This window comes from Thunnus maccoyii, chromosome 14 (assembly GCF_910596095.1).
Source record: "Thunnus maccoyii chromosome 14, fThuMac1.1, whole genome shotgun sequence".
Lineage (NCBI taxonomy): Eukaryota > Metazoa > Chordata > Actinopteri > Scombriformes > Scombridae > Thunnus > Thunnus maccoyii.
In genome coordinates, this window is record NC_056546.1 from 9,085,867 (window position 1) to 9,098,937 (window position 13,071).

General features: G+C 37.5%; 2 long non-coding RNA genes across 5 annotated transcripts in view; one reads left to right on the forward strand and one right to left on the reverse strand.

Moving 5' to 3' along the window:
- Positions 1–12,869, forward strand: part of LOC121911525 — a 73,510-nt gene extending 60,641 nt beyond the window's left edge. Inside the window, exon 4 of the long non-coding RNA XR_006099882.1 lies at positions 12,125–12,869. This is a non-coding gene — a long non-coding RNA (uncharacterized LOC121911525). The remainder of the gene's footprint in view (positions 1–12,124) is intronic.
- LOC121911526 overlaps positions 1–13,071 on the reverse strand; it is a 92,950-nt gene that overhangs the window by 18,415 nt on the left and 61,464 nt on the right. The window lies entirely within an intron of this gene.

The following is a 13,071-nucleotide window of genomic DNA, read 5'->3' on the forward strand; positions in this document are numbered from 1 at the left end:
CTGAATCTGAACCATTATTTCAAACTTTATCTTCAATTAACATTCAGCCTAATTAACATCTTATCCTAAATTTACCCTGTGAAGAATTTAAAGGGGCAGACATTTGGTCTTTTAATAGTCAGTGCAACATGGGTCACATTAAAGAGTTAAATGCGACACTAAATCATAGCTCACATATAAAGGTGTGTACTTTCAGTGTGCAGGGTTAGTCAACTGACTCATGACGATGATCAAAGAAAAACAACTGCAGTATTGTTCAGAGAACTACAGTAAGCGGTAGCTGCAGCATCTAATTACAGCGTCCGACCTGTCAGTTCATATCTTAAAACTGACAAATGCTTCTAAAACAGAAAACAGGTTCAGAATCAAGTTCTGTAAATGCTGTAATGTAAAATCCAAATCCACAAAAGTAGGAATTCAATTCATTTAAATGTATTTTTCTCCATTTTTCAGCCTCTGGCTCTAATTGAATCTGAGCCACAGTAGATCAAGGAGAAGCCCTCAATATACAGTATATGTTTATTATTCGAGCCATACAGTAAACCATGCCCAGTCTGTTAAAACTTCTCTTGTGCCTTTTTATTATGAACCACTGAAATAATCCTGTGTCTCAGTGTTAATTTTTCATTTATCTCTCTTTATAAGTAATGTGAGTATTTTTATAATCAACATTCCTCTCTCTTTTCCCTTTGATGACTTATCTTGAACCTGGACACAAATACAAAAAAATTATCAAATCAAATGTGATTTGGGGCAACTAGAAAACCCTGACGATCATTTAAACTGTGTTCAATCATTAGCTCAGGGGTCATGGAGCAGTATCGCACTGTGTGTTAGGATATCAGTTGGCAAATATTTTGTTTACATTTCTAAAGACTGGGGTTAAGGTCTAATTTATTAATTTCTCCCTGATCCTCATCTAACATCACGGTTGAAGGAGATGTTTGAACTGCATTTCTTGTATGAAGCCAATGCAACTGTCACTATTAGCAATTTAAGTTAAGTTAAAAGTTAAGTCTTTACAAACACACTTAGACACAATGCTACTAACAAGTGCTAAAACGGCATGTATAAGCCCAAACACATTTATGTGATGCTTTCATAGGCCCAAATTTCAAAAGTAACAGGGGTTGCACCCAATAACAGGAACAAATACACAATATATTGAAATCTAAAATAAAAGTTTGAGCCTGTATCAGGTGGGCTTCCCCTGTCACAGATTTTTGGTTTTGATGGGATCTACCGCACTGCGAGATCACTAACCAGTAAATTATTGCATCCCAAATCCATTATCCTGACACTTGATCATAAATGTTGCTGAAACTCTCAAGAAATAACCAGTTCATGTGGGTTCATTCTAACATCAACACAAGCAGCAACTACCACGGCTTGAGGCTGAAGCCAATGCGGAAGTAAAATACCATCGATACTGCCTCTAAAAAATCCCTGGCTCCAACTGACTCCCATTCAAAAAGTCTCAACTTCTCTCTAGAAATAGTAAGTCAATCATTTTTGTCGAGTCTCTCAATCACTAAATTTGGGTGTTTAGTAATAAAAAGTGTGCTGGTGGTCACTTTGAAAAGTTTAATGTTACTTGATTATGATACCTACACTGTTTGCACAGTTTAGCTAAAGTAGCTAATGTTAGCTCAATTGTGCACTGCTCGGTGTTCCACTTATGCTAGCATTGGGTCCAAGGTAGCAGGAAGTGTTTCCAGACCGTGAAAGGCAACACCCCGCACTCATTATTTGGAAGATCCAGGCTCCAAACGGAAAAGATGGTGCCAATGATAAGAGCAACTTCAAACAGGCTTCAAACAGGGCTTCAAACAGGCCAATGCAAACCACTGGGTGACCTCACACCTCACTACATCCATCTTTATATACATACTATGGTATGGTATGATTTCTCTCTGAAAATATCTGATTTATTGAGCTCGATTTGGTGGTGTTCATCAGGGAACCATCTGAGGCTCCCCTGTGATTAGAATCTGCAGGGTTGCAAGTGCACAAAAGTCCTTTCACACACACAAATGTTGGAATATGACTAATTTCACTGCCTTCTAAAAACCTGTTTTGGCACGTACCTGAACACTCACTATGTCATAAGGAGCAAGGAATCTGCTTTACAATAACTCAGTGCAGTTCTCTGGTTCCACCTATTGTAATTCTAGCTGTCAGTTCACTGATACATGAACCATGATGTCGATAAACTGGATGTTACACTAGGAAGATGTTTTCCATACAAATATGCAGGTGCTCCTGTTACTGTATTTTATCCATCCCTTTTATGCACAGTAACCCTTGTGATGTTTATTCTACTACTGCGTGCACATGTCATAACATCAAAGCATGAAGAAAGAAATCACAAGTTAGAGGAAGCAGAAAAGGAAATGGTGTATTTGTATTATCAGGTGAACTAACCAAATTAAAGTACAATATTTTTACTGGATTTTGCTTGTTTACTTAAAAGTAGCAACACCGCAATTGGTACGTACTCCATTACAAGTAGAAGTTCTGCATTTAAAATCCTACTTAAATAAAGTATAGCATTATTATTATCTAAATTTACTTTAAGTATTACAAGTAAAAGTACTCAGTCTGCAGTAAAATGTCCCAGTGACTGATACATGATATGACATTATTAGATAATTATTACTGAAGCATCAGTGTGTAAGCAGCATGTTACTGTTGTAGCTGCTGGAGGTGGAGCTAGTTTGAATTACTTCATGTACAATTAGCTTGTTTAGTTCAGTGGTTCCCAATCTAGGGGTCATGACCCTCCAAAGCGTCACCAGATAAATCTGAGGGGTCGTGAGATGATTAATGAGAGAGGAAAGTTCTGATACACAAATCTGTTTTCGGTTTTGGACTTTTTTTCTAATCTTTGATTTTTGGTGAAATATTGCATCATTTAACCAATTACTGGGGAAATGTCTCTTTGATGGAACTCAGACATCTGAAACATGACACAACTACACACTGACAAGAGTTCACAAGACTAAAACGTTGGAAACATTGGTTTAATCTCTAACAATGAATTGAAATTTATTAGTGTATCATTATCAGCTAAATTTGATCTAAAAAGTAACTAAAGATGTCAATGATGGCGTAAAGAGTATAATATTTTTCTTTGAAATGTAGTGAAGTCAAAGTATCAAGTAGCATAAAATGGAAATACTCAAGTAAAATACAAGTATCATGAAACTGTACTTAAGTACAGTACGTGATACAGTAACAAATTACAGACATGGCTAATTTGCATGAGTGTAAAATGACAAACATTGACCGTGGATATCAGCAAACACACCTATTTCTGGCCTGACCTAGTTTAATGATATCACCTAACACCTACAACATGCATTCTGTATCAACACAAAATAATGTTTTACTGATAAGTAACACAGCTGTGTGTTGTTCCTCACCAGACACGTGCTTAAGAGGACACATCCTTTTCAACAGAAAACTGAGGTTGCGAGTGAGCAGAGAGGCCTCCAGTAAAAAAATATTGTGTTGGCTGGTAAACAAAGTGGCTTCAAAAAGGAAGTGAGAGGTTTAATATCAGTGAGTCACTGAGGCGGCAGAGCACAGGGAAAATCCAGAATCAATACGTTTCAATTCTCAGTACATGCCCTAATGTAGCACCTACTGTAGCATATTTACATCGAACTGAGGTTCCTATGCAGGTCACTGACAACAGCAGAGTGGTTCCTGGAACAACAACAAGCAAATGACTGAGCCAAATATGTATCTAAGATTCCTTGGAATCCGTAACATTCAACATCCTTGCAACCAAAATCATGTACAAGTCAAAGCAATGCCTTTTATTTATGTGTTCCAGGGCCTTTGTTTATACCTCAACTCCCTGCACGTACATGTGCTGCCTACATTATTATCCTCACTAAACTTTGGACTTCTGCTCTCACACACAGTGACATCAACTAAAATCAGAAAAATGAGCTCACAGACAAAACATTTATCCCCTCTGTTCCCACTCATGCTCTCCAAGCTAAATTTAAGTTCTGAGCCATCAATTATTTTGTGTGCCACTAGTTTTCAATATCTCCTACATGGTAATACATCCACGTTCTGTAACTTAAAGGTGCCCCCTGAAATTAAGTTTTTCACTTCCATAAGACTGAGGGACTTGTAAGAAAAAGAACAAACATAGAATAGTCAAAAAAGTGTCAACAAAGGCCAAGATATGTTAACTTTTATTCCCTAGTATGTGTCACATTTTTGAAAAAATTGGATCCATAATGCAACTCAAAGGCATCTTGTTTGTTAAACTTATAAATAAGACAAAGGAAAGGTCTATTTTCTCAGAATTGACGCAGCTCCTCCAGAACCACAGAAGACAAACAACTTTGTAGTACTCCTTGTGACATTGATGTTTTTAATTTGGCGGAGTTCCCCTTTAATCAGTAAACAAAGGAAAATAACTTGTTTGCAAACAATTTATTCTTCTCCATCTGCAGTTAAACTTAACAGAACAAATACTAGCCTCGCAGATGATGACAGGCAGTAAGATTTTGTACTCGTTCATACAAGAAACATTATCTTTGCACACCTGTATACAGGCAGGTGCACGGTGGACTAAGTGATGAGTCAAACTACCAAAAATCCTGCACACCTGCACACTGTTAAAAAGGGCGAATGTATTGAATAGATGTGTTTTAATCCATCGACCTTCATACGGCATTTTACACAAGTAACAACAAGTCCTGATATACTGTATACATATGGATTTGTTGTCACTTGTTGCCTGATGAAGGTCGCTGGACTGAAAACATACTGTAGCTGTTCAATGGTGTCAACAGTGTGCAAGTTTGTACTAAAACACTTGTGTTTATTTATATCACTTAGCTGAATTGTAGCCAAGTTTATGAGACATAACAAATAATACTTGAATGAAAAACGTTGAGAAAATCATCCAGATAATAACATGTTAATGTCTCACTTTTTAATAAAGTGCTAGATATAACTTTAGTAAATGGTATTGCTAAAGGAGACACATTTTACATGCAGTGTATTTGCACCCTTATTCGGCCATAAAAATAAAAAAAAAACAGCTGCTGTCCTTGGAAGATGTCCTGACAGATAAAAGTCAAATGCAGATTGAAATTAAATACCTCAGGGGCAGAGAGTCCTTTTCAACACACTGTCAACACTGTTTATGTAATGCACTATTTGTGTATTAACATGTGGCAGAGCACAGCACATTGAACACTGTGATATGTCTATTTACTGCAAAATGTGGCATTGTGTAGTTTGAGTGAGACACTGGTTTAGGATATCTGTTCCCACCTGTGTCAAAAATGAATTAAATGAGAGCTGCAATGATTAATTAATTGACTGATTAGCCGGCAACTATTTTGATAATGGATTATTCATTTAACTCATTTATTTACCAAGCAAAAATACCAAACATTCTCTGGTTTCAGGTTTTCAAATGTCATGACTTGTGTGGTTGATGTCTTGATGTAATATCTTCAGGTGTCGGTTGGACACAACAACATATTGCATGTTGTAACCTTTAACAATTAATCGAGCAAATAATGGCCAGATTAAGTGAAAATATATTGAAAACAGGAGCACCCTGGTAGCCTAATGGTAAATGCGCATGTCCAGCCACTGCCATCTGTCCAATAAGTCAAAAAAAATAATAAAAAAGAAAAAGTTAATTGAAAATAATTGTTAGCTGCAGCCCTTAATTAGAAGGATATTCAATCCGGCTAAATGCACAGAATAATTTCATAATCCTGGCTCCGCTTCTCGGAGGACTACAACAGTTTCAGCAGTTAAATCAGGGTCGGGTGTAGAGCTACAGAAAGCAGTGATGCTACCTTGTTTCATATGTGAGAAGTGAGCAATATCTGTTTGTCATCAGATAATCAGCTCAGCATCAAAACTGCACTGTCACATAAAGTGGATGTTGTTTTCCTGTCTAGAAAAAAAGAAAACACACTGTATGTATTTTTTTTTATTTTATTTTTTTAACAGAATATTAACACTCCTTTCATTTGGATCAATGTATTAATCCACACCTGCATTACAAACATGGTGTATTAGCACATGTTAGCACATCACAACCAAATCTTTAGTATGTCAACAATCCAAAACTTACTGACTAGATGTACCATATCAACTGTAATCACACACACCCTCTGTTACGTGCGTCAGCTTGTGTAACTCTGAAAGATGTTGTAAATACTGATAGCATGAATGTGTTAAATAATGGTACAGGTTGTGATAAAACATAACAATTGTTGGTAGTAGTGCTAGTCTGGTGTGATCTGTATTTGACAAGATTTTTAGTATAACACTTCACAAGTATGTCATATTTAAACATCCTAAATACACTGATAACTCAATGTTGATAAAGAAAAGTCAGAGCATAATAAGTTAACAGTATGTTGTCACATGTTGTCACCCAATAAAGTGACAACATGTGTTTATGAGGCTGTAGATAAAGTAGGCTGCGTGATGATCTGAAGTAACAGCAGCAGAATGTGGACTACAGTCTTGTATTCATGAACACTAAAATGAAAACATGATAACACAGAGAGCATATCATTAAAACTAGATTCATTTCATTATAATTTAAAAAATGAAAATTAACTCTTCACTGCAAAAACCACAAACCATCCAATTTATATTATTTTCCAGTTTCTAACGTATTGGACAGATTCTGTGCTGTATAATAAATGTTTAACTACACATAATTAATTCAGTGAAAATATGAGTATATGACTCTACTTTATACCAAGACACCTATTCACAGAAACAAAATGAAAGTAGTTATTTACACCTTTGTAAGTAACACTGCACAAAAATTTTAAAAAATAAGTTTAAGAAGATGATACGCCACAATTTTAGGGCATTATTTGCCTTAAATTTTGAGAAAAGAAAAGGTTCTACTTTAAAAATCAAAAACCTCGAACTGGGTGCTAAAAGTTTCCATCTGCAAAGCACCAATCAGTGCTCTGACTGTAGATAGGAGGACCAATCAAGTTCCACCTCTTTACCATGTGACCTCACTGCTCTATGACTGTGGTTAAAGGAGCTGAAAACTTAAAAACAATACTCTGGACATTGTAAAACAACAACTATTTCAGAAATGTGATTTAGGTCAAGCAGAGGCTGCATGTTCTTTAACCACGTCTACTTCACCATCCCCACAGGCACGACCCTCCAGGGGAAGTGGCGACTGGGGGGCCGCAGCTTGCTCTCCACAGGACCTTCCACCTATCTTCACAGTCCCCGCAAAACCTAACAATCCATAACAGCTTCAACAGGACCACCACTAAATATATTTCTGCAGACATCCACATCTCCTCCATTCTTCTGATTAGTGAGACATAACTGTAAACCACCATGGATCATTTAAAAAACAAAACAAAACAGTAATGTTAGTGTCACCACAGATATTAATGATATCCTGCCTACCCCCCCAGATGCCACAGCGGAGGCCAACACATTTACAGGAAGAGAGGTGATCATGAGTGGGCACAGAAAGGAATCAATTCCTGTAAACAACCCTCTCCTTTCATATCCTCCATAGCCACCCAAACCAGACATGGCACATGTTTTTGCAATACTTTCCCAATCCCCACAAAACACCCAAGATCCAGCAGGAAGATTCAAGAATGGGAGACCACCATCAACAAAATTGTTTTTAATAGTGACTCCATTTTGGCCCACGTCTCCCACTACCAAAACCCAGACATACAGATAGATAGTTTTCCAGGTGCCAATTTCCTTTGTATTGCTAGAGTCCTGCAGAAGCTGTCACCCAATTCCAGTTACCAGAAAGTCATTCTATACTTGGGCATTAACAAGAGAGATCAACAGTTTCAGCAAACAGCCAGAAAACAATCGCAGGAACTGTGGAGGGCAGCTGCTGAGGCCTTCCCTAATGCCAGTCTACACCCCTGCCATCAGATTTTCTGACTGCCTTCCAATTTTTTCCCAGCAGACCCTCAGACAACTCAACACCTTCATTTGCAATAACAGCAAATTTTTAACTGAAATCTCCCCTCTCAGGTTCAAGGTGGAACCGCACAACCTGGTCCATTGGACTATGGAAACAACAATAAACATTCTCTCGGACTGGCAAGACCAGTTAAACTTATAACCCCGGTGACCTGTACCAACACCTCACACATTATCCACAACAATATCATGAATTTATCCAAAACTTTTTTCCCCTTTCAGACCCACAGGAGGAGCTACTGAGTGGAGGCTTGACCTTCATGCCCAAAGCACAGAGCTCAGACTGGGGGAACTCATGGGGGACGTCCATGCCTTTAACTTCATCTTGACATTACAAATTATTAGATCAATTTGAATACTCCCAAAACTCTGATTATTTACCATTCTTAGAAAAATCTCGGAACCAGCTCTTCACACCACTGTACCACCCATATAGACATTAACTAAACATAGTCAACAATCAGTCATTTCACTCAGACCACAACCTATTACACAGGACATTTTAACAGATCATCACCAATTGGATCTCACCCAACTCAAAAAAATATTGATATTATTATCTAACCAGCAGTCAAGGGATAAAGCATAATCATACAGGATAAACAACTACTGGAAATACATAGACAATTAAACAATAGAAAACATTACATACTTCTGTCATACTCCCTACAGTTGGAAACCCAGAGCTTGATCATCTAAATCTTGGATGCACTCCAAGAAAAACACTTTCTTAATCAAAAACAACAGACCACCTAGAAACCGTATTTTCTACCTTTTTATCAGAAATCCACAGAGATTCCAATGCGTAGGTTGTTCCCTATGAGATCACCCAGGGTATTGTTTCAACCTACAACAGTGAATCATATAACTCAACACAATACATCACTTTATCAATCCACTATCACAAACACTCTCAAGCTATTTAAAAGACACATATGACTTCACAGACAAAATCAAACACAAAACATGCCCGGACCACTCATTTGTTTTCACTGCAGATATAAAAAGACTATATACTAACATCAACACCAATTTCGGCCCATAGGCAGTAAAACAGTGTTTTACCAGACACCCGGACCCCCAGCGACCAGACCAAGAACTCCTCGCACTACTGGAAATCAGTCTCACCCGTAATGACTTCATGTTCAATTCACAGCACTATTTACAGATTCACGGAACAGCCACGGGGAAGATGTTTGCTTCAGCCTATGTCAACATCTACATGGCCCACTGGGAGCAAACTCTCTTCCCCAAACTCACCCACGGCATGGAAGCATTCACCCATTTTCTCAATTTGGCCATTACACACAATGAAACAATTAAACTCAAAGCCCACACTGATAATAACACAGTTGATTTTCTGGACACTACTTTAGGCTATTCTTTTCACCTCTACCAGATGGCACAAAATATTGGATATGACTAAAATGTCCTTAAGGTTATTGTTTTTCCTGTATGCTGATACTATTGTTAAGTTTTGCAATGGTGGATGAGAGTGCTGTGCTTGCAGAAGTTAAGTTTGATGGATGTATTTAGTGTCCCGGAGTCCTGATTGTATGTGGTGATGAATTATAGGATGTCTCTGGGGTCCGGCCTCATGGCAGGTGCTCTGTTATAGATTTTGTGCAAAGTGTTGGTCTTGATATAATGGAGGATCTTTGAGTATCCCCAGGATCTGAGTGATTGAAATCAAATGTGTGGCTTCTTGAAAATGAATGTCCAGTGAACAGATTCTATGAAATCAGATGAGTTGTGATTTAACTATACCTTTAAAAGTGTGTTTGGGATGGAAACTGTGTTTATGGAGGAGGCAATGTGTGTTTGTAGGTTTGAAAAATACTTTGGTTAACAGAATTTTTGTGCCATCTGGTAGAGGTGAAAAGAATACAGCAGTGTCCAAAAAGTCAACTGTGTTATTATCAGTGTGGGCTTTGAGTTTAATTGTTTCATCGTGTGTTGGCCGAATTTAGAAAATGGTTGAATGCTTTCATGCCGTGGGACAAGGCATTGTTGCTCAAGTCAGTTTTTTAACCTTGTTTGAACTCAGTGAGAAGCAGATTTGTACCTTTATCTACCATGCTAGTCAGCAAGCTTGCTAAGTTTAATTACACAGTTAGCAGAGTTGTTAGCAATAATTGCTGTTATTACAAGCGGGTAGCTTCGGGTCTGAAAAGTGAAGCCAATGCGGAAGTGCCTTAAACCTGCATTCTCTTTAATGGCCAGCAGGGGGCGACTCCACTGCCTCCAAAAAGAAGTCCGTTTGTATAGAAGCCTATGGGAAAATGACCCTACATCTCACTTGATTTATTATCTCAGTAAACACTTTCCCAATGAGTTTACGTTCTCAATTGCAAGTTTCAAGTCTTCTTCAATACAGCGTGATGTTCATTTTGTAAATTATGGTCCCATTTAGAGTAAAACAGACGATAAAGTAGGGTACGCTTTAGGACGGGCTAAGTTGTGATTGACGAGTCACTACCATGGCGGTTCTTGAGGCGCTGTAGTTGGGCCATGGAGATCTCCTCCCCCAGCTCCATGCTCTCATCCAAATATGGTCACTTCTCATCACTTCTGGCTCCAAAAAAATCAAGATGGTGACAGTCAAAATGCCAAACTCGAGACTTCAAAACAGGAGTCCACAAACCAGTCGGTGACGTCACTGTGGTTACATCCATTATTTTTAGACAGTCTGTGTGTTATTATTAGTGACTTAAGTTACTCAGACTGCTTAAAACATGACAGGAATGAAAGCCAAAATATGAGAGAGATTCAGGCTGCCAGCTGCTGATGCTAATTCTACCTGCTGCTAACTGGGTTTGTGTCTGTTTAATGTTGTAACTTGAGTCCTGCAGCAGAAACAGTGATGACAGTGAAACATTCAGAGAGAGAATGAAAGAGACCTCAGTTTTTCAAAAAAGAAGTTAAAAAAAAAGTAAATCTGGGAGCAGAAAAACACAGGAAAGGCTATGCAAAGAAGAGCAACAGACAGAGACAGCAGCAAAAACAAGAGAACAAAGCAGAGCAAGGAGAGGAAATGAATGGAGAAACTTTTTCTTTCTTTCTAATTGTCTTGAATTTTGCTGTTGGTAAAACTTCATTAAGTGTATTATCAGTTCAAATCTGTCAGTGAAAGCCAAATATAGTCATGTCTAAATTCAAAACATGCAGGTAAATTGTTGTCTGTGTCCAAATATCATAAATTATAAATCTCTTCAGTAGTTCATACAGTGATTTTGTGTAGTGGAACAAAATCAGACTAATCTGTCTACTTTTTTTTTTAACACAATGATCACTTTCTGTGAAGCCTCAGCAGACAGAAAAAAATCCCAAGCACACAGTGAGTTCTCAGAATTAGGAGGTTCAATCTGAAATCACCTGATCACGAAAACCCCATTTAAACATGTGACAGGATTTTGATATTTTATATTTAGAGTACATTAAAGGTGTCTGTTATTTGGGGAAATAAAAGAGAACTGTACTGTATATATCAGTTTTGCTAACCAGGATGTCAAAACTTTGAACTTTAATAACTCAAAACCACTCTGACTGCAGAGAGAACTTGATCATTTAAGTCATGATTGGTTTTATTTTGATCAATTTCAACAACCTCAAAAAGAAAAAAAAACAGCAAAATATTACTCACTGTATGCATGTGTTTGTGTGTGTGGTTTTTACCGAACAACAGTTAGTATATCAGGCAGGATATGGTGAGGCTTTAACATGTTTTACTTAAACAAATACACACCCACTGTACAAAAAAAAAAAAAAAAAAAAAAGTGAGCATGTCCAAAATAGTTCACAAATAATTTTCTGATACGCAGATATTGTGCTGCTGCAACAGACTGAACCAAACCAAAACAAAACCATGAATCAAACTATGGCAGTGTGTTACGTGTTCAAGACAATGCTTCAATGCTTCAGTATCCCCCATATGAAACCTCGTCCTCTGACAAGCAGAACAACATGCTGCTGAAATTAATGTCACGAACAATGCCCACGTCCCTGACTGATAACCAGAAACTGCAAGAGTGGAAACAAAGACCTTCTGGCCGTAATATTGTAAACAGGAGGTGAAATCTTGACAAAGAAAGCGTGATAAATATCTGCATGTGTGTCATCTGAATTTCAGTTTCAAGAGGCTGAACGTGTCCAGAGGCACACCCACCCAGATGACACAGGAAAGCCTCAGAAATGCTGACAGGTAATATGTGCATTAAGCATGAAACTTTGCACTGCAGCAGGAGTCCCACACACACACACATCAGGATGTCAAGCTTAAGGACCTTTCAGTTAATTCATACATTTTTCAAAAGGCCTGTTAAGTGAAATTGACAATAAACTGGTGGACATCAGAGAGTGTTTCATATATCAACAAAAATCTCTGTTGCAGTGTTTTCTTCAGGATGTGAAGTGTTGATGCCGAGACAGAGAGAGAATTGTGGCATAAATAAAAATTGGGAGATAAAATGTGATATAAAAAAATATGAGGTGCTTTCAATATTAACAGATTTCACTTCTATAAAGTTCAAAGATTTCCAGGGACAACAGGAAACAGGCTGCAGGACTCCTCGTCTCACTGGAAACCTCACTGAATCTGAATATAATGCAGCTCAAAGATATGAGGCAACAAAGCTTTTACGTGCTGCACAGACAGTCAGCTCACTGTTGAAAGGAAAGTTCTTACATGATTGTTTCATCTTCTCTTTATACATGCATATACCAGTTTTTTAAAAAATATTTGTTTTTTCTGCAACAACTGAAGACTTCTAAAGCATTACAGAAAAAAGTCACTTCCTCCAGCTGTGCTGCAAACTTTAAATCATATCAAAGAGTGACACAATTCAAGCTTTTAGACACAGTGAGAAGTGAGTCAGAAAAATAAATATGATAAAGGAAAAAGAAAAAATACATCATAACATGATAAAAGCTAAAATTAAAACAAAATACACTACCAATGTGCAAAAATATTTAAATGTTTTCTGACAAACATAAAAATATCACAAGAGATACAATTTGATTTTGAAAGTTGGTGGTGAATCTAAAAACAAATATATCTCTTAGTTCCTGAAATGTTTA